Here is a 26,516-nt window from a genome sequence, read left to right as displayed (position 1 = left end):
TAGTACAAAAAAAGTGTGTTACTGGTATAAGATTAGACATGGAGGTCCATGGAATTAGATTGAGAGTTCAGGAATAAACTCTTATATTTATGGTCAACTAATTTTTGACAAGGGTTCCAAGACAATTCAATGCAGAAGAAAGAATCGTTTTTCAACAAATGGTACTGGGAAAGGTGGATATCCACATGTAAAAGAGTAAAGTTGGGACTCTTAACTCCTAACTTACGCAAATATTCAAAATGTATCACAGACCTAAATGTAAGAGCTAAAGCTATAAAACTCGTAGAAGAAAACATAGGAGTACAACTTCATGATTTTGGATTAGGTAGAAGTTTCTTAGATATGACACCAAAAGCAAAAATGACAAGAGAAAAAATAAAGACATCATTAAAATGAAAAGCTTTTGTACCTCAAAAGACATCATTAAGAAAGTGAAAAGATAGTCCATATGATGGAAGAAAATATTTGCAATATCAGATAAGGGACTTGTATTCCATACGATGATATATTATTCAAGCAGGATATATAAAGAACTCTTACTATCAACCATAAGACAAATAACTCTTAAAAAATGGGCAAAGGATTTAGTCATTTCTTCTAACAAGATATACAAATGGCCAATAAGCACATGAAAATATGCTCAACATCATTAATCCTTGGGTGAATTCAAATTAAAAGAAAGTGAAATACCATTTTGCACCCATTAGGATGGCTATAATGAGAGAGATGAACAATAACAAATGCTGGCAAAGATGTAGAGAAATTAGAACCCTCATATGTTGCTGGTAGGAATGTAAAATGGTACAGCCGTTTTAGAAAAGATTTGACAATTCTTCAAAATGCTAAACATAGAGTTCCCATATAATCCAGCAGTTCCTCTCCCAGATATATACCCAAGAGAATTGTAAACATATATCCACACAAAAACTTGTACATAAGTGTTCTCAGTAGTATTATGCATTATTACCAAAAAGTAGAAAGAACCCAAATGTCTTACATGACAAATAAACAGAATGTGGCATATCCATACAGTGGAATATTATCAAGCCATATATTGGAATTAAATACTGATGCATGCTACAATACGGATGAGCCTTGGAAACATTATGCTAAATGAAAGAAGCCAGACACAAAAGGCCACATACTGTATGATTCCATTTATATGAAACGTTCAGAATAGACAGAGAGTAGTGGTTGCAAGGGGCTAGGAAAAAGGGAGATTGGAAAGTGATTGGTAATTGGCATGGTGTTTCTTTAGGGGGTAATAAAATATTCTGGAATTAGATATTGGCGATGGTTGCATATCTCTGTGAATATACTAAAAATGGAATTGTGCTCTTTAAAAAAGATAACTTTATTGTATAGTGTTATATCTCAATAAATATGTTATTTTAAAAATTGCTAAGGGGAGAAACCAGAGTAATTGGACACTCCAGAATCAGGTCCATCTTTCCAATTTTTGAGCATGAGGCAAGAGTGCAAATAGAGGTCTACATGCCATACATTAAACATTTAAAAATTATGAATCAAACACCATCTTAAATATATTTTCCTTCTTCCACTTTGACAAATACACCTTTGTCCAAAAACAACTTTGTACTGTTGGCTATGGGAAGTCAGAAAAGACTTTAAGAAGAACAGTAATGTAATCATATTATCATTTATGTAACAGCTTGTTGGCAGTCCTTTCGAGGTGTGAGTAGGAGAGAGCCTGGGGACTGCAGTTAATAAGTGAGGATGATGGTCCCACCAGGAACTGGGGAGGACTCTAAGCAATGTCACAGGTATAGAGACAGTGTGACAGATACAACAGAGATTCTAAAAGCTGGGTCAGCAGAAATGGATGGGGAAGGAGGGAGGGGAGAGAAGAGAAAGAGAGGCCAATTGACCTTTAGAGCTTCAGTGACTCAGGCTGGTGACATCATTGCCTAAGAGAAAAAGATGAAGGAGGCTTTGATGGACATGGAGGAGTCTTGGGAGCTGGGCTTTGGATATGTGAGGCTGGACATCAGGTGGAAGTGACCAATGAGTATTTGGAAGTAGATGTCTGTTGCCTAGAAAAGAGGCATGGGCTAATAAAACAATTTGGAAGTCATCAGAATTGTCAAAATCCCAGGAGGGAGTAAGATTTCACAAGGGGGAGAAAAAAGAGTAAGAAGCAAATGGTAAGAGACACAACAGAGCAGTACCATTAATAATCAGGCTGAAATGTTTCTCCTAAAAACCAATCACAAATATAACACCGTTTGCAGGAACTCTCATGTTGTACATATAGCAGGGTCTCAATCACACGGCAAGCTTGAGGCTGTTGGTCAGAAAATGGTGATTATACTATGGTCCATAACCAGTAGCGGTTGGGATAGAACAACCAAAATCAGCTGAATTGTATGTGGAAAAACATGTAACTGAACTTTTAATTTATATATAACATGGAGCTTTTATCTTAAAAAAAAAAAAACTAATATATGTGTATATAACTGGCTGCAGTTTGCTTGTTAGGATTGTTTTTGTGTGATCACCTGTGTTTGAAAGAAGCCAAACAGGCTGTTAATTGCCTTAACTGGATGACTATGCCATTTAATGTTATTACAGGATTTTATACCTTGAAAGTACTTCAGAACCATTAATTAGACATTCCTTATCAGCTCCCTGCATTAGGCATTACCATCCTGTTTTTGTTCTTGCTGCCACTGCCGTTGCCCCACGTGCTATAATTGATGAAAGGTTACTTGATTGGACTTCATCGGGAAAAGCACTTTGAACCAAGAACCTGCCTAGTCTTTGGTTACTGAAATAGCGTTGATTCGAGTTTGGTGTTGCAAGGTTTTCTGTGTGTTTATTTGTTGAATGAACAAAATTCGCATGTTTTCAGTGGCTTAAGCTGTTGTCTGAAACACCCTTCTGTACTTTGATTGGCAAAACCCAGGGCCATTACTACCTCCTGTCATCCCAGGCCCAGTCTCAGGAGTCCCCGTCTTCACATCACCAGGAAATGGCCCAACATTTGGGCTGTAATCTCGTTTCCTTGGTTTCCCTGGGATTTAGCAATTCTAAGAGAAGCCAGTATCTGTATAATAAGTAACTGGACTTAGTTGGTGGAATACGAAAAATTAAGAAGTTAAATGTGTTAAGCAGGTTTTTAACCTTCAATCAGCAGCAGTCACATATTTTCAATGAATCATGAAGGAGCTAGTTTTGGGGAAAACCTTAAAAGAGGTAAAGATAGCATGCCTCTCCATGTTTGATCCTCCTTCTCTTCTGCCCTGGCTTCTAGAGGTCCTACAGCAGGATTGCCTGTCTCCTCCTGCTGTGATTTATAAGCCATGTTCTTTTATGCCCTTATCTGCATCCTATTTTATTACTCTGAATGGATATAAAGCAGGTTGCTATGAGGTAGATTATCTCACAGTCTGATGGTGGAAGTGTCAAATGGTGTGGCTTTTATGGAAAGCATTCTAGCAATATGTATTAGAGTATTTTGATCTATTCTATTTTAATTTATTCAAAGGAAATAATATGTGGTATGTACAAATATCTACCTATAAAATTATTCATTACTATATTATTTATAATGCTAAAATAAAGAAAACAACTATCCATCAATAGGGGAATTGTCAAATAAATTATGGATGGAAGAGAGCTCTTATAAATCTATAAGAAAAAAGATTACAATCCTAATAGAAAATAGTTAAAGAAAATGAAATGCAGTTTACCAAGGAGAAATATAACTGGCCGAGTAGCTTTTGAGCAGATGTTCAAGCTCATTAGAAATGAATGAGATACAAATGAAAGTAATGAGATATTATTATGTTACCTATTATTAGCAAAGATTAAACCATCCTAATTGATGAAGAGGTGAAAATCAGGCCTCCTCATTTACTCTTGGTAGGAATAAAATTGGGACAAATTTGAGGGGGAGTAATTTGGGTCAGAGAGAGCATAATTTTGACCCAGCAATGCACTTCTAAGAATGTATCTTAAATAATCAGAAAGTCTACGAAGGCTGTGTATAGGATATTTATAACTGATATTATAACTGTTATAACCCTTATACTAGTGAATAAGTAACAGTTATACTAGTGAAAATGGAATAATCCAAAGTCCCTTGGAAGGTGGTTGTTAAATAAATTGTAGTCCAACCCCAGGGTGCAACACCATACATCCATTAAAAAGTGACACATATCTAGTTGATAGGAATAATGCCTTTGATATAGTAAGTGGAAAATGTAAACTAGAAATAAATGTATATTATAAACTCATTTTTTAAAGCTGCATCTATCCACGTGTATATGTCTGCCTACAAACGAAAATTTGAAAGTACTTCCACTAAAATGAGAAGATAATTTTTACCCTTATTGTACACTTTTGTATTGCTGAATTTGTTTTTAATTCACGTATATTAACATCATAATCAGAAAAATGCAGCTTCATCATTGTAATCAAAGAAGTAAGATGTTACCTCCATAAGATGAAATACAGAGAAATTTAAAACAGTGATTTTTGAAAAACTGTCAATGAAATGATGCTAAATAAAAAATAATTACAGAGAAAAAAGATGGGGAGGAAATACATCAAATGTTAACAGTGTTTATCTAAAATACATAAGAGAATTACAGCCATAACTAAATTATTGTAATAAATATCTATTGATTTCATATTCAGGATAAAAATGTTTTAAAAACAATTTAACAGAGGTATTTGTATTGTGACCAAGTTCTCCATACTCTCTATTTTTTAGGTGCCACAGATCAGAACCTCATAGTTATAGCTACTAACACTCACATTAAAAAGAAACTATTATAGGGGGTAGGGTATGGCTCAAGTGGTAGAGTGCATGCTTAGCATGCAAGAGGTCCTGGGTTCAATCCCCAGTACCTCCTCCAAATATAAATAAATAAATAAACCTAGTTCCCTCCCCCTCATAAACAAACAAACAAAAAGTAAATGTTGTCATGCCAGATATTCGTCATAAGCCAATTAAAAAATTCTTGTATGTGGAAACTTCTATAATAGTGCACCCTATAGACACTGTAGTAGACAGATTTTTAGTTATTGGATCTTCCAGGGAATTAGGGGGAAATGTCACATACACACAAAATACTTCTGCACATTTAGTATGCAATTCACAGACTTGGGTAAATGGTAAAAACAAATTAGGAAGCATATTATTATACTGTTTGCTTTTTCAGATACAGAATTTGGAAAATTTGGTAAGATGTATTTTTGACCAACTCATCCAAAGTAATAATTTACCCACCATCATATTATCTTAAATTGATTTATTCCTATGAACCGTCTTCAGTTGTGTCATCTTAGAACACCTTTGATTTTCACAATCCTATGAGTTAGGCAGGGCAAATATTTACAATTCATGGCTGAGGAAAGAGTTTCAGAGACATTAATTAACATGGCTCAAGATATCAAACTGGAAAATGGAGGAGCTGGGATCTGAACTCACATATTTCTGATAATCCAGGTTAGTTACAGTTACTACTGGGAATTGAATCAGTGTTTACTGACTCCAAATCCATGTGTACCATACCATTCTGTTCCCCCAGAAGCTTAAAATGCCTAGGGATTGAATTCTGATCTGTCTTCTAACAAGACACTGGTGAGCATAAAGAAAAAGAGAATTCCAGGTAAAGGAATGAGTATGCTAAGGCATACACCAGGAGAAGGGGTTTAGGGGTGGAAGGGAGATGGGTAGAAGCTCAAACTCAATGTCTGCAAAAGTGGTACAGGTGTTATAAGTAATGGAAGCCTGCCAGGAGTAAGAGAAACAAAATCATGATAATAAATGAGAGCACCATTGGATCTCATTGTGGTGTAGACTGCAGGGATTCCTGAGGAAGTGGGTGACTCAGAGAGCCTGTCCTGCTGAATGTCTGGGGGATGTAGCTGATACTCAGCACCAGCAATTGTTGCCAAAAAGAAGCTAGCTCTGCATTTCAATTTTTTAAAAAAATGTTTAAAAGAAGCTGTAAATTGGATTTTTTGGTCAAATTTTCCTATTTTAAAATACTAGCATTAATTTTAAAATAACTTTTTTTGGTGGGAAGGGATAAATTGGGAGTTTGAGATTTGCAGATACTAACTACTATATATAAAATAGATAAACAACAGGTATCTACTCTATAGCACAGGGAACTATAGTCAATATCTTGTAGTAACTTGTAATGGAAAAGAATATGAAAAGGAATATATGTATGTACATCTATGACTGAAACATTATGTTGTACCCTTCAAATTGACACAACATTGTAAACTGACTATACTTTGATTAAAAAAATATAATATTCTGCTGGCTGACTAAAACACATCTGAAGGCCATCAAAGCCTTCAGTTTGTGATTTGCTGGTTTGTGATTTCTGGGTTTACTAGTCTGTCTGTGGGTGTACTAGGCTCTTGACCAAATTCAGTTGCGTTTCCTTGATGTCTTAATTATACCACCGTGATTCTTAACATTAGTCCTTACACATTAGGAAATCCCTGCTTTCCTCTTCTTCACACCCACCTAAACCAGCCACCCCTACCCTGGTTCTTACTCAGGTTCCATCTCAGGGATTGGAAAGGAAGGTTGCCCCTGAGAGGACAGCCCCAGTGTATCCCCAGAACAGTCTAGCTAAACACCGCTGTAGGTGAACTCTGAGGACTGACCCTCAGGGCTTGGGAAGGGTGTGCTTTAATTAAGTTACATTTCTGTCTTTAATTATTATCTAGACGAGAAAGTTTTGCAAGACTGTAAATGTATGGTAGTACCTTGGTGATACAAATCACTCAGGTTTTCTTCCTCCAGGGAGAGTCCAACCAGGAGGTACCGAGGAAAGTGCAAAACATGTATGAGTGATGGCACTAATTGCCATGTTAAATCTGCAAAACTGGATTAAACATGTGACTATGGCCTTGACCTGAAATTGGCAAAGATGAATGTCCTCCGAATTCCATAGAAAGGGTCTCAACAAAGGCAAAATGTACACTTCTCTCTCACACACACACTGTTTAGTCCAGTGAACATTCCAATGCATCTTTGAGGACATCTTCACTTTGGAGATACTTCCCTTCATAAACCATCTCGGGACTAATTTATAACATAACCTTTAAGTATGTAATGTTCTTCCACTTACAGTGAGTTTTTGATCATGATTCTTTATAGAATATTTGGAAAATATCACAAAATATAGGGAAAATGATAAAAAAAAATTACATTTAATCCCACCATCACCCAGAGACACTCACTGTTACGACTCTGGCATGAATATTTAGCCTTTTTGCTATACTTTCATGAAAAACAGACAGATAAATGAACGAACAATAACAGCAAAACATCCGAAAGCAAACAAACTCTTGACTTGGTATGAAGAATTTGAATATCAAGAAATGGATTTCTGTGCTAAATTCATTCAAGATAAGTAAGCAGAAAGGAAAAATGCCGAGGTGAGACTAGAAGAAAGTCAGAATCCAACTAGTCAGAGGGGAGAGTGAGCACTTCCTCTGTAACACTGTAAGCACGCTTTGACTGGAGGGATGAAGGTCGAGGAAGACAGAACCATTTGGGGTGTTAGATACAGTCATGACAGGTGAGAATACAGGTGAGACACATATGAACACAACTTGCAGCTCTTTATATAAATATAGAGGATTCTTACAAAATAATACGTCTTTCATAGCTTTGGGTGGGAGGGATTCTTACCCTAATCCACCCGAAACACCTTTCTTTAGTCACTCTGTCTCCAGTACTTTCTTCCTAATCAAGCAATCATCATAAGTCAAAGCAAAAAATCTAAACTATTTTGAGCACTTACTTACATGTGTATTTGTATGCAAAGTTCCAATGTGTACCTTTTAGATCTGTCCTCTATTATGTATATACACTGTGTCATTTAATTTTTTAGTAACTTCACTGAGATGTTATCTACATACCACTTAAAGTGTGTAGCTCAGCATTTTTGGTATATTCACAGATTGGGTAACTATCACCACTATATCATTTTAGAACATTTTTAATCACTCCTCAAAGGAACAGCCTACCTATTAGCAGTCACTCTCACTCACCCCAAACAAATCCACTCTATTCTGGTACTGGACCCTTATCTGTTACATGATTTGCAAATATATTCTCCCATTCTATTATGGCTTGTCTTTTTATGTTTTTAATGGTATCTTTTGAACCGCAAGGGTTTCTAATTTTGATGAAATCAAATTTATCTATTTTTTTTTTCTTCTTTTGCTTATACTTTTATTATCTTTAAAAATCCTTTGCTTAACCCAAGGTCATGAAGATTTACTTCTGCGTTTCTTCTAAGAGCTTTATAGTTTTAGCTCTTACATTTAGGTCTGTGATCCTTTTTGAGGTCATCTTTGTATATGACATGAGGTAGGTAGGAGTCAACTTCATTCTTTTACAAGTAGATATCCAATTGTTTCAGCACCATTTATTGAAAAGACCATTATTTCCCAATTTAATGCCTCATTTAATTTTCACAATAGTCCAGTGAAATAGGAATTACTACCCCTGTTTGCAGATGAGGAAACTGAGGCTCAGGGAGGTTAAGTGACTTTCTCGATGCCCTGAAGAATTCCAAGTAAGAGGTGGAATTTAATTGGACTCCAAGGGAAATGTCCTTTCTAAGATGGGCATCTATTTCATGCCAGGTAGTAAAAGAAACACACTCACGAAAGAATACTCATCATTTGATGCCTTTCAATTTTTTTTTTTCAATTAAATAGACCCTTCCTGAGGAGCCATGAGTGTTGAGAGCTCCAGGACTAGGAAAGATGAATAAGCATCAGTTGTTATTTTTAAAAGCTAGTAATACAGTAGAAACAAGGGAATTCCCTGTAAGTAGGATGGCTGTAGAAGTCAGGAGTTTTGGTCAAAACAACAGAAAGCAGCTCAGAGAGCCACAGTCAGAGTCAGGAGGAGCCTGGAGGACCAGCAAACAGACCAGAACGAGGCAAGTCCAGCGGCTCAGAAGCAGGGAAGGACTGTCTTGGGAAAGTAAGGTCAGGACATCATGGCCATTGTGGAACCCCACTGTTGACACTGAGTGAACCTCCTTGTCTCCGAGTTTTTGCATCCGTAGGTCTAGATTCAGAAACAAAGTGGGAGTGTTGGTCTAGCTGGTTGAGCCTAAGATGTGTGGCCCTGCCATGTGGGCAGAAGGGGCATGCCACTCAACATCCAATCCTTGGCACACACAGTGAGGCATCCCCCCAGATAACAGGGGGAGGGGATGCTGGAAATGCCCACTCCCAAGACAGTAGAGAAACCATTCTTCCCTCTGGTATTCTAATTGCTTTCTTTGTATCCATGAGCCACAGAGTCAGTTAGTCTCTGTCTTATTCTTATTCCTCTGAGTATTTCACATGCCCCATTTTCTTAATGAGGATATAGTTTCTTTCTGGTTAGGAACTGTGTTTTCATACCACTACTATGCATCCTCATAGCACCCTGAATACAGGCTCATGTATTTTCAAATGGCTGATGATTCCTAGGATACCCCAGGGACCACAGTCCGTCCTTCAAAACCCACGTGTTGGATTCTGGATAGCCAATTTCTAATCTTCAGTCAGATTTTCCTTCCTGCTCCAGATGATTCTAAGGCCCCAACCGTGACATCAGTTGAGGGTGCACATCTGGATGGGCTCAGTGAGAGGGGACTCTGGGCTAAGTCATCAGTTTCACCTAGCACACACATTGCTGCTAATATTGCCTTCGTCTTGAGCTTTCTAACTCTTGAAGGTAGTTCTTTTTAGTGCTTCTATCATCCATCACATTTCTGTGAAGTTTTGGGTTCTTTCCCTTGTTTATCATCAGGGGCCAGGACTGGTTGCCTTTTCTGCTTTACCAACCCCCAGGGAGATGAGTGGAATCCCCCGAATAGCTGAGCTCTGACTCAGAGCTGTGAGGACCTGCTCCCCTGGCCTCTCCCCACTCCCTCCATCATTTTCCGCAGTTTACAAAGCCCTGGGGTCGTGTGATCCACTCACAATATAAGTATCCGTGGCTGCAAAGCAAAATAACATCAGGTTCTTATTTTAATCCTACACGTTCAGCATGAAGGCAGCTAGACAATGCGGAAAGCATCAGTTCGTTGTCGTGTCATGTCCTGCTCTAGTTTTTCTTGTCCTTGGGAACTGCGGGCTGTAATGTCTCATCTTTTTTAAGAAAGTAGTTGCCTACTGTTAGTCTTTGGAAAGAATATGCAGGTTTTGCAAGGGACAGGACAGAAGGCCAAGGTTAGGAAAGATGAGTAAGTGCAGTCATTAATTTGTAAAATGTTCACAAAGTCTGCATGCTGACCCTTGATTGAGTGAAAACACATGGAACGGGTCTCAGTGATTTGGACCATCAACATTGTTCATTGCTGGTTGGATAATACATGTAGCCAGCCTCTTCCCTTCTTCCCCAAACACGTATACCCTTGCCCAGCAGCTGTACTGCCAGCCTTGTTCTTCGTGAGTGTTACTGAGGGTCCTGCAGAAGGTGGGGGGAGGGAAAGCTGATCAGGATACACAATGAGTTGTGTTGTGTTGGTGTCCCAGGGGGACAAAGTTGTTTTGTGATGGTTGTGTCGGCGATGGGAGAATTGGGTGGGGGAAAAAATCTCTTGTTCATTAGGGTTTGAGTCTAAAGAGAAATAAAAGATGTCTCCAATTGTGAAGCTTTAAGTAAATCCTCTTTGTATTTAGAGTCTAGACAGATGGAGGGGATCTTACACTTGGTAACTTTTATTTTAATTGGGACTTGGATTGTTGGTAATTCTTTGCTCCATTAAGACAAGAGCTGTCCCAATACCATCTCTGCCTGGGAAGAGATGGAATTCTGAAGCAGGGAATGTTGCCGGGAGGGGTAGAGGGGGTGGAAGTTTATCTTTATCATTCCCCATGACTATTTTAGGCTTATCTGTCTTGTCCTGGAGGCTACTTTCCAGACCTTATGTACCAGGCAACTGTTCCCTGCCACATTTTTCAGATCTGCTGTATGAATCTGATGATGGAGCTTCATTAATACTTACTAATTGAGCACCTACTGTGTGCCAGACACTATTTTGTGAGCAAACCATAACAATAGCTACTGTATGAGTATTTACCACGTGCCACGTGCTTTGTGTGTCTTACGGCGCTTCCTCCACAAAAGATGGCTATTTTGCAGATGGGGCAACTGAGGCTCAGTGAACTTGAATTACTTGTCCAAGGTCAAATGGCTAATGGGGGTTTTAAGATGGGAATAGAGGGACTAGAGGGACTCAGTGCTCACCCTCTCCTACAAATACATAAAAAATACATCTGTGAAACAATTCTCACAGAATACCTACTGAACTCTGACAGAAGATCTCATACAAGTAGAGCTACGAGAAAAATCTTCACAAAACTGTATAAACAACAAGAACCTACTGTGTCCCACAGGGAACTATATTCAATATCTTGTAATAACCTATAATAAAAAAGAATATGAAAGGGAATATATACATGTATAACTGAATCACTATGCTGCACACCAGAAACTAACACATTACAAATCAACTATTAAAAAAAAATAAAAATCAATCAAAATTAGGATAAAGTTAACATCATCAAAAAAGTCTCAATGTGAGAGGTGGCAAATGATGCAAAGGGAATTGAAGGCAGATTTATCCTCATACAGTCAACTAAACTCGGTGTTAAAATAATAATTAGCTGAGGTCACTAGCCACTCTAAAGGTACTGGAAAAGACAGAAATTTAGATAGAAACTGCTCAGGCAATGGATTCCAAGCTTGGGAGACAACCTGTCTGTGCTTCTTATTCCCTCAGTAGGTTTTACAAAGTTTTTGGCCAGAGAAAACCTGCAGAGCAACTTGAAAGCTATATAAAGCAAATGTGTAACGCTGTTGGCAGTGTTCTGAAGGTAGCTACCAAGAATGCATTCTACAGGGAGGAATAAAGAACCAATAACTGGCTGAAATCCATTTTGAATGGAAAAGCTTTAATGGAGGAATTCTCCATCACTAAGTTGCTGCTTTCCGTTTAATTGTCATTGTTCGCTGTTTTATTTCTAAATCTTCTTGCATGTACATACGTGACTACATTGGCAGGCAGTGGAAGTGTATGTTTATGAACTATGTGTTCTCCTTCCTTAGAGAGTGAATAACTATGTGACTATACCCCACACCCTCTTCTCTTGCCATGTGATTATTCCTGGTTTTGAGTAATATACAACATACATCTCTATTAACATTTGAGAACTAGTTTTCCCTAGTATGTTTTTCCTAATTAGGAATTATGTGGGTGAATCACAATCCTTCTACTTTAGTATGTCAACATAGGAACCAAACTTTATGTGCTTATCAGGTGCCTTTCATGGCTTTTGTAAAACGTTGAGTCACTAAGCCATTCCCAAAAGGTCTTGCAGATGTGTCAGATCAAGGGATCATCTCCTTTGAGCCATACTTTCCCACTTAGATGTTTTCTTCTGTTCTTTTCTGAAGATGTCTTCAGCAGTTGTTCCTGCCTGTGGGCCATGAACTCCATGAGTGGGAGGAGATGCCATATTATTGAGTAAGGTGTGTAAATTCGTATGAACTCCAAGCAGCCATATATGTGCTACTATTTTTCAAAAGCATAAAGAAGTATGTAACATAATGTAATGAATTGATGAATTATAATGCCCTTTAAAATTTTTTAAGTGCTCCTGAACTCATAGTAAGTTTTAACCATAATCTATTTTCTGAATCAGCAAATGGGAAAAAAAAATATCCCCTGGAAGGTTGTGAAAGTTTTTGAGGTTAAAAAAGGAAACTTCATAATCAAAAAAGTATGGATTTATGCCCTACCTCAATTCAAATCTGTTTAAAGTATTTATACCATTCATGGCCTGGAATATGGACTTTAAGTTGATTAACTTATTTTCCTTCACTTTCCAAAACAAAGAAATGAAAGTCTGAAAAGGTTCATTTCCCCCCACTGTTTTTAAATCTCCTTTGTTTTCTTTCCCTAATCTCCTTGTATTGACTAGAAAATTTTTTTGCCCTCCTTTTGCCTCTAATGCAAAGAAGAAGGATGCTTGTGTTTTATTGTTTACTATACTTGGCAGTTAGTTTCAGGTAGGACTTCTTTGCCATGTTACGGAAGTACTCTTCTATCTCTGATTCACTTTAAATGAACAGAAGTCAGGAATACATGTTGAATTTCACAAACAGCTTTTTAAGTTTCTACAGCTATATAGAAGCTTAACTTCTTGATCTAGGATTGTAATAAATGAAATCACAGTGAACCATTCTTGTTTATGATCCCTTCTTTTAAAATTACTGATCTTGATGTGTTACTCTTTTATTTAAGACTTCATAATGAGTTTGGCCAATAGATTTCCTTTTTTTTTTTTTTTATTTACAAGCTTCGTCAAGATTGCTGTCAGGTTTATGCAAGTTTGACGAAATTAATTTGGATGGCTTTCGTCTTTCTCTGTGTTTCAGGAACTGTTTATATAGACAAGGCAGTTAAGCGCAGCCCTTGAGCCCTTGGGCTTTGGGGATATGTACAGACCTCAGTTCACATCCTGGGTTGTTCCTTGCCACTTTTATAACCTTGGGCAAGTTACTTAACTTGTCTAAGCATCACTCATCACCTGCAACATATAAACACAGCACCTATCCTAAGGAGGTTTTGTGTGATTAAATGAGATTATATAGGCAAAGCCCTTATCACAGCTCCTGGATCATTGTGAGCTTTAAATAAATGTGGCCGCTGTTCAGATATTGATGATAAAGTTGATGATGATGAAATTGTTATTATTGCATGGAAATTTTCTTTTCCTGGAAATTAGTGTAACAATGAAAGAGTTTTTAAAAGAAAGATTTTGAGACAGTTTTCCTCAAGTTCTTCTTTAATTTATTCAGTTTTCCTATTTTTATTCAGTTAATTTTAATATTTTTTTCAAAAAAAACCTTGTCTTTAGATTATTGAGCTCTTCAAAATTATTAGAGCAAACATAAGCTATAGAGATTGCACTCTATATATGTATTTGTATTATATATAGTTCTCTTTATATTTGTAATTCTATATATGTTTATATGTATATAAAGAAAGAGAAAGAGATATTCTATATCTCTTCTATATCTCAATATTTAGAGAACTGTATCTCTAAATATTGTCATATCCACTTGATAATTTCTATTTGTGAATGTTTGTTATCTGTTTTCATCATCGTATTATCATGGGTTTATTTTTATTGTCCTTGTGGAAACAAGACATTGAGTTTATTTGCAAATTGTTTACACTTTCTGTTTTCAAAATCGCTTTCTACTCTATCTATATTAACCTTCCTATATTTTTTCTTAGTTTGTATATCTACTTTTTGAATATAAATGTTTGGTCATTTATTATTTATTATTAATTTTTTGAATATTAAAATCATATAAAGATGTTGGTTTACCTCTGAGTCCAGTTTTTCCTGCCTCTCACAAATTTTCCTGTATAGTGTTGCAACTATTATCATTTTTAATTATTCTATAAGTTTAGTTTTATTTTTCTTTTTGATCTGAGAGCTATTTAGGTAAATAAATACAACTTTTCAAGTTTTTGTTTTGCTTTAGGTGCTATTATTTCTTAACTTATTTCCAGGTTTTTTGTTTTTTTTTTTTTGGCAGATGTCAGAGAATAATGACCATCTTTTGCTTTAGCAAGTGTGATTTTTATTTTGATTTTATAAATGATAAAATTTGGTAAATATTTCATCAGTGATGGAAAAGGAAGTATATTGTTTTGTAGCTCATGGAGTTTGTAGAACATATAAAAATGTGTATGTATACATATATATATACACACACAAAACAACATACATAATCAGTCATTATTATTTAGATCTTGTTACTATTTTTCATTCTGTCATTTGTTGCTTCAAGAGCAAAAAGAACTGTGGTAAAACCCACTCATTCTTCTCTTACTATGATTCTGTAAATTCCTCCTTGCATTTCTGATATTTTCCTTTATATACCTTAGTTCTGTGTTATCTGCATCATGAATATCAATGGCTATATCTTGCAAATACTAGTATTAGTAATACAAATACTAAAAACAACCAGTAGTCTTTGAGCATGACCCGTGTGGAAGGTATTGAGTTAGGTGTTTTAGTTGAATTTTCTTATTTAATACTTATAACAGATATATAAAATAGATAGCTATATTTAATATTTCTAGTGATATATTTATCAATCCAATCCACTGGTAGGTTGTATTTTTCATTAACAGCCATAAAAAAAAACACAATGTTTTGTTTTACGTAATGCTTTTTGCCTTTAGCACTGCTACTTTCTTGTTAATATTGTGACTCTTGCTTCCTTTTTGTCTGGATTTGCCATGTATATCTGTCTAGCTTTTTAACATTTAACCTTTACATCACTTAGCATGGTGTTGGTATACAGTAGATACCCTATAAAAAACGTTTGTGGGATGAACAGGTCTCTTGGAGTCGCTTTGTTAAATGTGTATCTCTTCTAGGAGGCATATAATTGGATTTTGTTTATGATCCAGTGTGAGATGATTGTTAGGGGAGTTTAACCCACTTACAATTATTGTGTTAATGATATGTTTGATTTACTTCTGACATTTAGTGTTTTGTATTTTTTTTAATGTTTCCTTTATTTTTCTTTTGCTTTTACTGTTGCCATATGGACTGTGAGCTCTTTGATTAAATATACATACAAATTGGAGCGGAGAGTGTACATCTTGTTTTAATTCCACTTTTGATTGACATCTGGCTTGTCCTACAGCTGAATGCATTTACACTCTTGGCACGATAATTGAAGTTTCCATTGCAGCTGCTGCTTCCCCAGGCTTTGCATTCATGTGCCAGCCTACAGTAAATTATGTTCATGGTCATGAATTTCTCATTTTGTTTATGATCTCATTTGAAATAATTTATTCGTTTGAAAATGAAACATATTTGTTACATTGTGTAATCTTCTCTTCATTTGTTAGTCTTATCCTCATCATATAACAAATGTTACATGATTTGTATTGATTATCTGATGTGCACACTGTGCTGAACTATATGAATTTGTAGGTGAAAGAAGAGGAATGCCAAGTAGTCTCTTGTTCCTGTTTTCAAGTTGCTTAAAGTATAATTGGTGGGGACAGTCGATGTATATCTATAAAAAAAGTTAAATAACTCAAAAGTTAAATTAGAAATGATATATCTGGCACTGTGTATAAATAAATGTCAAATGAGAAACATGCACAAAATGTGCCCTGATTTCAGAGGTCTGAAATACTGCCTAGGGTTAAAATATTCAGAGAAATCTTCTCTGAGGAAGAAGGAAACCGTCCCAAGGTTGGTGAACAGTGTGAGCAAAGTTGTGGAGATGGGCATGTTCAGGGCATGTTCATGAGATGGCAAACAATGCTCATGGTCACATCAGAGGTTTCATGCAACTGGAGATATTTATTAGGATAAATGATTCATTCTACAAACATGTCTTAAGCATTGAGTCCCTAGAGAGCATACAGAGGGCATTTAACCGAGGTGTAGGGGCAGGAGGGTGTCAGAGAAGGCTTCCATATAGAAGTAATGTCAGAGTTATATCCTAAGAGATGAGTAGGAGTCCAACAGGTAAAAGTTTCAGGGAGGGATGGAGAAGTTGGGAAGAAGAGTTTTCTAGGCAGAAGATGAAGATATGAAGGCTTATAGGTAAGAGAGAACATGGTGCTTTGAAGAACGGCAACTATTTCCCTGTGGTTGGCATATGTGAGTGGGGGAATTGGGTGAAAAGTTTGGAAGGAGAAATACTGGCTCAGAACGTGAGGGCTTTGGGTTCCACATAAAGCTTTTGCACTTGATTTACAAGGCTAGGGGAGCCTCGAAATAACTTGAATAGGATAGCAGAGTTGGTTGGAATGTGGACTGTAAACAGGTGGGGAGATTGGTAGATTATTGGATTAATCCAGGTGAAAGATGTCAAGGGACAGAACACTGGCAGTAGCAGTTGGGATATAATTGAGGATGATTAAAACATTTGAAGCTACAGTTTGCAGGTCATGGAATTGTGGAGTGGGTGGAGATAATTTCGGATATATTCAGAGATATATATGTATACAAATACAGATACATATATATACACAATTAAAAGACTTTCCCACTCTTCATGACATTTTCCTACTGAGGTGAGAAAAATGGGGCTTTAAATGTTAGCATTTTCTCAAGATGGTCACGAATGTATAATACTGACAAAATGACTAGGTCAGTAAAATACGTATAAATGCACAGACTTGATGAAACAGACTTTTATTTAGCTACTCATCCCATAAATGGCCAAACAATTAACAATGATAAAGTTTGTTTTAGTCACAAAGCCTCCCAAAGAAAGGGAGATTTGGATGCCTTGCAACAAAATAAATTCCTTTCTTCTCAGATGACATGTAAACTGATGTCATTTCTCATTCCACTTAAAAAAAAAAAAAAAGAAAGATGAAACTTGCTATGGTTTGCAGTATTCCAATGATGACATTCTTCCTCAGAGTAATCTAAAAAAAGACATTGTGAACAGAGTTGTACTTCCCCTGCCAGAAATGCAAGCCTTTCATATTTAGCCATTTAGATAATGGTTTCTACATGAACTTTCATAACATTTAGTTACTGCCGTAAATGAATGGGCCAACCACTTTTTGAAGCCAGGAATCCACTTCCTCGGCAGTTCGATTCCTCACAGCATTCTCTCAACTTTATAAAGGCTGCTCTAAAAGTAGTATTTCTCTTTCAGACTTCAGAGGCAACGTGAAAAATCACGAGTATCTTGATTTTTTGTCTGCTTATGAAATAGTTTAGCCTCACTCTACAAAGACGATGTTCTAGTTATAAATATCTCAAGTCCCAGCCCCCCCCTTTTGAGGGTATATCAGCCACGTTTTCCTGCTCCTCCCCTCTGACTGACCAATTCACATATTCTGTGAGTTGTTGCAACAGGCAGAGACTGTCTAAATCTGAGATGAGACTTTTCTATATGCACATTGGGGTAAAATGGTGAACTGTGATGTGGGGTTAGCTGCTAATGAGGGCTTAACCAGGAGAGATGTGTTGATCGCTAAGTAGAGAAAGGCGTCTTGCTAGAATAGTTTTCCCCTTTACACAGCAGAGGTGATTCTGCCCTGGAAAGGTTTGAATCCTAGGTGGCTTTGCTGAGAAGACATCTGGCTGGTGGAAGTCCCGCCACCCACTCTGGTCCCTACGTGCTGAGGCACGGGATTCCCTCAGGTTGAGCTGGTTAAACTGGACAAACCGCAGCCTCCCAGAGCAGTCTATCAGGCCATGGCCTCGGGGCTGGCTCCTGCCCTGGCAGGAAGCTGTACCCACGTGCTTGCCTTCATCAACTCCCACTCTGTTAGCACCAGGCACAGCCAGGCAGGAGCAGGAGGTGGACAGGGCAGTCGGTGCCTGACTCTGGCCTGCTCTAGAAACACTATTCCAGACTCTTCCCAGTTCTTGGCTGGCATCCTGCAGTGAACTAGGATTACAGAGCAAATTGCAGGAACCTCAGTCTCGGTGGCCAGAAAACAGAACCAGAGGCAGCTGTGGAGGAAGAGGGCTGCAAAAGGTAAAATCATCTCTTTCAAAATAAAATTAGAATGTTTAATGACAGTATTCATAAAATATTTTTATACAACAAAATTGTGTATTTTCTCTCATAAAGTAATCTTACTGCTTAAAGAGGAGAAGAGAACTTTAATAAAATAAGTAGACAAAAAAAAAAAACCAACAACAATTGGGACATTTTACTGTGAGAAAGCAGAGAAATATCCAGTTGTTAACATTGGCTGCTCTTACAGCTATAAAGAAATCTCTGGTGTCCATATGAACAGAGATGCACATAATTGCAGAAGGTCCTCAAATCCCAGAGGACTCCCAAAGAACTTCTACTTGACTCTACAGTTTAACTGTCGTATTTATCTACCTCTCTCTATGCCTTCTTGCTGAATAGGGGTAAAGAGAGAATGGAGCAAAATTCTTGTTTTCACAGAGGGCACAGGAGAATGGGGGAGTCATTTCCCTAAGAGGTAACAAGTGTTATGATGCAAGTACCGGTGTGGATTCTTAGACAATTTAATTGTCTTTATGTCCCTAGGGTCTAGCACAGGGCTTGGCTTGTGGTAGGTGCTCATATTTGTTGAAAGTTGTGCTTGTGGATGTAAAGCAACATGAATCTGAGCCACTTAAACAAACACACTAATTCTTGAAATGATTTTCATTCACTCCATGTATGCATTCATTCACTGGGGAATTACTTAGAGCTACCATATGAGACCAGAAGTCTATGTAATGAATATTAATGCAATTCCAGACTAAATTTTGACATTTGCATAGGTAATCTAGAAAGTGTGTGTGTGTGTGTGTGTGTGTGTGTGTGTGTGTGTGTGTGTGTGTTTGCCGGTGAAGTGATACTGTGTATAGAGGTTGTTTCATATATTGAAAGATAAACAAAATGAATTATTTGTTGCAAAATCATGCTTCATTAGTTAAAAGGAAACTATTATATACTCCCTAGGCCAATGAAGAAATGATTTTATGAGATGCTTGTATGAATTTATAGGCATCACAGTGCTATAGAATGACTCCAGGACATTCTGGAGAATGTCTCTCTTCCTTTTGACTCCCATGTAGGTGTCCTGCAAGGGACTCTCTATCTCCTTCACCTAAGAGAAACTTCCCTCAATTTTTATAGTTTTCCTCCTTTGCTAGAGTGTTATGTGCTGACTCTGCTTTCTTATGTCATACTCATTTATTTAAAACATTTCTGATGAAATATTTCAGAAAAGAATGTGTAAAGAAGATCATGGTGAAGACCTGTGTTTCACCACTCAGCTTAACAGAACATTACCAGTAAAACTGATGCTCCCGTGTACCCATTCCCAGTTACACCTCACTTTCTGCAAATATGCAATGATGCCACCCCTATCTTAAATTAGGATTTGGTAATTATCATTTCTATATTATTCTTTACAGTAGTATTAGATATGTACACATGCCTAATCTATTGTTTTTCCGTATTTTTAAAACTTACACAGTGGTATTATACTGTATGTGTCCTTTGGTTACTTGGTATCTTGGTATTTTTGTTCATTATTGTGATGGTGAGGTTCATCCATGATGCTGGTGTTTCATTGTGTGACATTCCACAATCTGTTTATACATTTGCCTATTAATGGATGTTTAGTTTGCTTGCAGCTTTTGTGTCAAGAGATCAAGGCAGATACGGGCAGTATCACTTGATGCAAAATGGGATTTATCGGCAGGAAAGTAGTCAGAGGTCGTGTCTCAGCATCCTTTTTGGAGGCGTACTTGGGCTGGAGTGCATTTGGATGCATTGTGGGACAGGCCTCCTGCAGCCGGTGCCACCTGTGGGATGTTCCCACCCTGTTGCTTTCCCTTTCTGTGAGATAATCAGAAGAGCCTTGGAGGGCTTGGAAACAGACTGCTTTGGCGTCAAACAGTTTGAGGGTAGAGTGGAAGCTGTTTGCAGTTGTTGGGGCCATAAGCTGCCTAACACCTGGAGGTTTGGGGGCCATGGGAAGTGCAGCCCCTTCTGGATGAAGCCTCTGATGCAGTTAGCATCTTAACAGGCAGTTTAGAAGGAGCGCCTTATTATTTGTCATGTGTCACTACAAATCAATTTTTTCTTATTTCAAATGTTACCGTGATCCTGTCTCCTTGTGTACATGTGCAGGAGTTGTGAAGGTTACACACCGAGGAGCACAATTGCTGAATTGTGGGGATTTTGCCTTGTCAGATTTCCTAGATGTGGCCATTTGCTCTTTAAATAATTGGACTGACTTATACTCCAGTAATATGTAAGACTAATACACTGCTCCACATCCTCCCCAACAATTGATACTGTCCAGATATATTAATTTTTGCTAATTTGATGGGTGATATAAAATGGTACCTCAGAGAGGTGTTTTTATTATGGTTCAAGTTGAGCGGGGGATTATATCTGCTGGTCATTTCTGTTTCCTGTTTTATGAATTGCTTTTTTCTTCTTTTAACCATATTTCTTTTTCCTGTGAATTATTTTTGTCCTGACTTGTAGGTATTTTGTATTCTGGATGTTTACTGTGCGTGGATCTGTATATTGCAAATACTTTTCCCATCCTGTGACTGGTTTTTTGCTGTTGTTGTTGTTATACTTTTTAAAAACATTTTAATAGTCTTGTGATGAACAGAAGTTAAACATTTGGATATAATGACATCATAATTATTAAGCCTAGTTTCAAAGATCTTTTTTATTCTTAATTACTCTGATTTTGGCTTTAGTTAATTTTTCCTCTATTTTTTAAAAGATTATTTCTATTCCCTTACTAGTTACCCTTAAAATTCTATATGCATGTGTAACTTAATCTAATAATCTCTTCTGCTATGAAAAAAAGCAATCTCATTAACTCTTTATTAGTGTACAGTATTTTAGTTCCACCTTATTTTTGTACTTCCCTAATTTGACACTATCATGTTAATTTTTTGGCCAGCCACCGATGTTTGATTGGATTTATCTATATATTTCTTTGCTCACCATTCATTTCAGACTTTCTGTAGTTATTCTTTTAGTGAAAGTCTATTCATGTAGACACTAAAATTTTTGTCAGTAAATATATTTCTTTGACTTCATTCTTGAGTGGGAATTTAGCTAGGTATGAAATTGTAAGTTGAAGTTACTTTCTCATGACTTCTGAGAAATAATCTATTCTAATTATTTCTTTGAAGGTGTCATTCTAATATGTTTTCTGAAGATGCTTTCTCTCTGGCTGCATTTAAGATCATTTTTGTCTTTGGTGGTCCATAGTATTGCTATGGTATGTCTACGTGTGGATTAAAAAAAAAATAGACATACACATTTTCCTTTCGAAGTTCTGTACTTCCTGAATCTGAGGATTCATGGCTTTCATCAAGGACGTTTTTTTGGTCATTATATTTTCAAATAGTGTCTTTTTCTGAAACTCCAATTAGATTAATAAACTGGAAGATAGATTTTTTAAAAAGTTTATAGAATGTAGCAAATAGAACCAACCAGATGAAAAATATGAAAAGGAATTTTAAGAGAAATGGAAAATCAAGTGAATTTAAAAGAAAATTAATTCTGTCCAATTTGCTTTTTAAACCATTGAATTTTTCATTACAATAATTACATTTCAATTACATTTTAATAATTATATTTTAATTTATATACGTCTAATTTGATTTTTCAAGATTATTTATGTTTTGTTATCTTTTGTAAACTTTAATATATGATGTTCTGGAAAGTCTATTTTTTAGAGTTTTAGTTTTACCAACTCTTTCTCTTGGTGGCCTGTGTGCTTAGATACAATTTTTTTTTTTTTTTGGATTAACCTCTATTTATTGATATAATTAATTTCTAATTTCAGGTGTATGGTACAGTGATGCAGTATTTTATAGATCATTTTGAATTGAACTTACATTGGATTGCTCTGTGGGAATGCTGAGAGCTTTGGGTGTTTATTCCTTAGCACTTGCTTCTACCACACACCCTGGGATGCTACCCAATTAGGACATCATTTGGTTAGTGTTTTGGCTTGTGGTTTTCCAAACCTTGATGTTTGTGTAAATTTGAGCCCCAAGCTCACATGGAATAGGCCTGTATTTAAAAATTCTTGGCTGTGGGGTAGGGATGGGAAAGCCAAGATGACTGCTCTAGGAAATAAAAAACTTGATTAAATTTGATTTTCCAATAAATAATAAACACTTTTCAAAAAAGTTTTAATTTGTCCCATGAATATTTACCCTGGATTGTATCTGGCTACTTAAGGCTAGAAGATGGAGAGGTTTTGTTTTCCTAGAAGAGCTGGAACTGATATGATAAATTTCCATATTATTTTTCTCTGTGGGTGGGTAGAGTTTTGTTTTGTTTTTTTTTTTTTTTTTTTTTTTTTTTTTTTTTGCAAATCCATCATTTCATGGAGCATCTAGTCTTTCAAAGTACTTGGGTTTTCATGGGCACCTAAGTTCCACCTCCCCACATTGTGGAGGCTTTGTGCCCTGATCCCCAAGTTCTAGGTCCCTGGAATGGGAAAATTCCATCAGCGTAATTACTCACCCAGCATTTGCCTTCCTCTCTGATTTTCTGCTTCCTTTTTTGTTTGTTTGGTTGTTTGGCTTTTTTTAGCGCTTAGGATTTTTCCCTTCCTTTCAAGTGAGATATGAGTTTAAAAGGGTATTTGCTGTGTTTTCATCAGTTACATATGCTGGAAGCTGAAACGTTTCTGTTAATCACTCTTTAACAAGCCCTAACCCTTACCACTGATCTAAAACTGCTTTCTGAAAATTCTTCCTGGGATGTGTTAGTGCTAAATCCACTGCCTCTTCTTGAGAGCTGCCTACCTGAAAGCTCTCTCTCTCAAGTGTACTCATTATAATTCTTTCAATTTTTTAAATTTTTAAAACATTTTTTCTAGTGGAGGTACTGGGGATTGAACCCAGGACCTCATGCATGCTAAGCATGTACTCTACCACTGAGCTATACCCACACCCTGAAAGCTCTATTTCTTGACCACCTATTCTCATTCACTGACTTTTGTGACTCCAGTTTCTTCATATTGCTCTGCCTCTCTCACCAGCCACTGTCAGTCTTCTCTAATGGGTCTTTCCTTCTGCTGCTTCTTTGGTATAGACATGCCTCCTGGATGATCAGTATACTCCTCAGCTCGTGTCCTGATCTCTAAACACTGCAGGCTAGCTTTCACATTGTTTTCTATGGTAATCTTTTTGAAAAACAGCTCTCGCCCTTAAAAATCTTTGATAACTTCTAATTGCCAAAATATATAATCTTAGCATTAAAATTCCTCCATAATGTGACTCTTAGCTGCTCTTTCTCCAACTTTCTCAGCTACCAAACTCTTCACTGCACTTCTCTGTGTTTTGTGGACCATGTTGCCATTTCACTCCGTCTTTGTTCAGAAGCCTGGAGCATCTACTGTTTGCCGCCTGCATATTGAAACCTTCCTTCAAGGTTAGGCTTGGATTCACCTTGGTGAAGGTGTGACCCATCCCCGCCTTCGGCTGCGTGCTCACTTGCGCTTTCTTCATGCTTTGGACACAACACATATATTCGGTGCCGTCTATCATAGTTATTTTCATATCCCTATTTCTTGCATGTTTTTGGGTACAAGCTGTTTTTCTCCCCCCCATCTTATTACCTTAATTCTGAGCACAGTACTGTATATCTGGTAGCCTTCAACACACTTGTTGATTATTTAATCAAGGTGCTTTTCTATAATGGTTATGAGGACGTATTAGATAGACTTATAATTATCACACTAGTTTTTATTCAAAAAATGAAAATCAACTTAGAAAACTTGCTAGAGCTGCAAAGCAGTGTGACAGCGTGAATCCTCATTTTCAGTGTGGAAGAGTACTTCCCTTACTCTCCTATATTATCAAGGGAGTTTGATTTCTGTGATGGATCTTCTTACGGACTGGTGGTTACATGACTGGGGATTCCTAGAATCTCATGAAAAGGTCCCCCAGAAAATGCCTAGAACACTCTTGACCTTTGAAGTCTGTTAATTCATTTCCCCAAATTCCCTTTCTTCTTTCACTACTTTAAAATGATCACAATACATAAATTAAAGTAGAGGTAGGCAGCGTATGCCTCTTTAGCGCATTTGTTCTAATACATTGCACCATTAGATCACCTTCCAGTGTTTATAACGCCTGTGAATCTCATCCTCCTTCCCTCTTCTCTGTCTGTCTAGGTGTCTAGGGTTGCCAGATTTTGCAAATTGAGGGCATCCAGCAAAATTTGAATTTCAGGTCAACAGTTCATATTTTTTAGTCTATGTCTCAATATCACGTGGGACATGCAGTTAAAAAAAACAGTCATTGTTGATCTGAAATTCAAATTTAACTGGGCATCTTGTGTTTATCTGGCAACGCTATGTCTGTACTACTTCTAGTTTCTTGTTGCTTATTGTCATAATCATCTAAAAAGTACAACTAGTTTTCCGCATTCAGAAATGAAGATTCCCTAAAAGTGATTTTTCCCTTGGAAAACTCTCAAAGATTGCCTAGCTTACAAATTTTAAGTGTGGAGAGGAATGTCACACGGCAAGAGGATAATTAATTCTAAAGCAGGGTGGGGGAAAAATAGTATTGTAGTGAAAAACTGGTCTCAGCTGTGGGAGTTGACTAGTATAAGTATGTCTCTGATAATTTTTCCAGTACAACTAATGTATTGTGGCAGGCACATCTGGGTGACACACATTCTGTAACTCAGTAAAAATGCTTGGGAGAAAGCATGCATGTGTGTATGTGTTGAGTTAAACAGCCCTTTGTTATGAGGGAGTGGAAAGGGGCCATGAACACTGCGCCGAAATGTGAACTAATTGATGGACAGTATAATCACCACCTTAGTTAGCACCCTGGGACTCTTTTCATGCTGGCAAGCTGTAAATTTAAATGGAAACCAAAAGGCTAGTGGTCAGCCCGTAGCTTTGCATTCCATTACTTCATGGATGAAATATTCAGTGAGTAAGAGAGAAGCTTAACAGATAATAGCTGGAGAGGAGCTGCATGGTGATCAAGGTAAGACTGAAGTGGTGGGTTAAAATCTCTATCTAAACATGTACAGATGAGAGTTTCTATTTGAAGGATTAAACTCTGTTCTTTGCTCAGGATGCTCTTCTAAGTGCTGAGCAGCTCCATGATCTCTTATCTCCAGCCCCAGCCAGGAAGTATAGTCTTTTTGAGATTATCCAGTTTGGAGTAAGATGGATCTATTCATGAGCCCCATTGATCAGGGTGTATTTATCTGTTAGATGCCTACTCTTTAGTATCACTGAAAGTACTTGAGTTTTCCAATCAGACTGATTTGGGTTTAAATCCCACCCACCTCTGCCCCTTGAATCATGGCATCTACTTTCTGAAACTTTTTGATACTCCTCTATGAAATGAAGTTGCCTGAGGCTACAAAATAAGGTCACCTTGTTAGTTTTCTTTAATCTTCAAATGTTTTTTTAAGTTACAATTACTTACTCTTTCAGTTTCTGTGAGTCAGGAATTCAAGAGTGTCTTAGCTGGGTGGTTCTAATTCAGGGTCTCCCATGAAGTCGCAATTAGGATGTTGGTAGGTTGTAGTCATCTGAAGGCTTGACCAGGGCTGGAGGACCTGCTTCCAAGAAGGCTCATGCCCACAGCTGCTGGCTGCAGTTCTCACCATGTGGGTCTCTCCCTAAGGCTCCTTGAGTGTTCTCACAACATGGCAGCTGGCTTCCCCAGAGTGATGATTCTCAAAGGGCAAGGAGGGGGTCCCAGTGTCCTACCACCTGTTCTGTTCTCCGCTGTTACTTCTGTCTTGTTCTGTTCATTAGAAGGAAGTCAGGAAACCCACCCACTCGAGGGCTCCACCAAGTGACCTTGCAGTTCCCTGGGCTTGGTCTTGTGACTTGTTTGCTTTAACCTTCATTTTTAATGTCCATTTGGGCTAACTTGAATTCTAACAGTGGAGTTGCCAGATAGTGTTCCTCAGCAGCTTCTGAAAGTTT

The sequence above is a fragment of the Camelus ferus genome, chromosome 5 (genome assembly GCF_009834535.1).
Source record: "Camelus ferus isolate YT-003-E chromosome 5, BCGSAC_Cfer_1.0, whole genome shotgun sequence".
NCBI classification, from domain to species: Eukaryota; Metazoa; Chordata; class Mammalia; order Artiodactyla; family Camelidae; genus Camelus; species Camelus ferus.
This window is presented reverse-complemented; position numbering follows the sequence as displayed.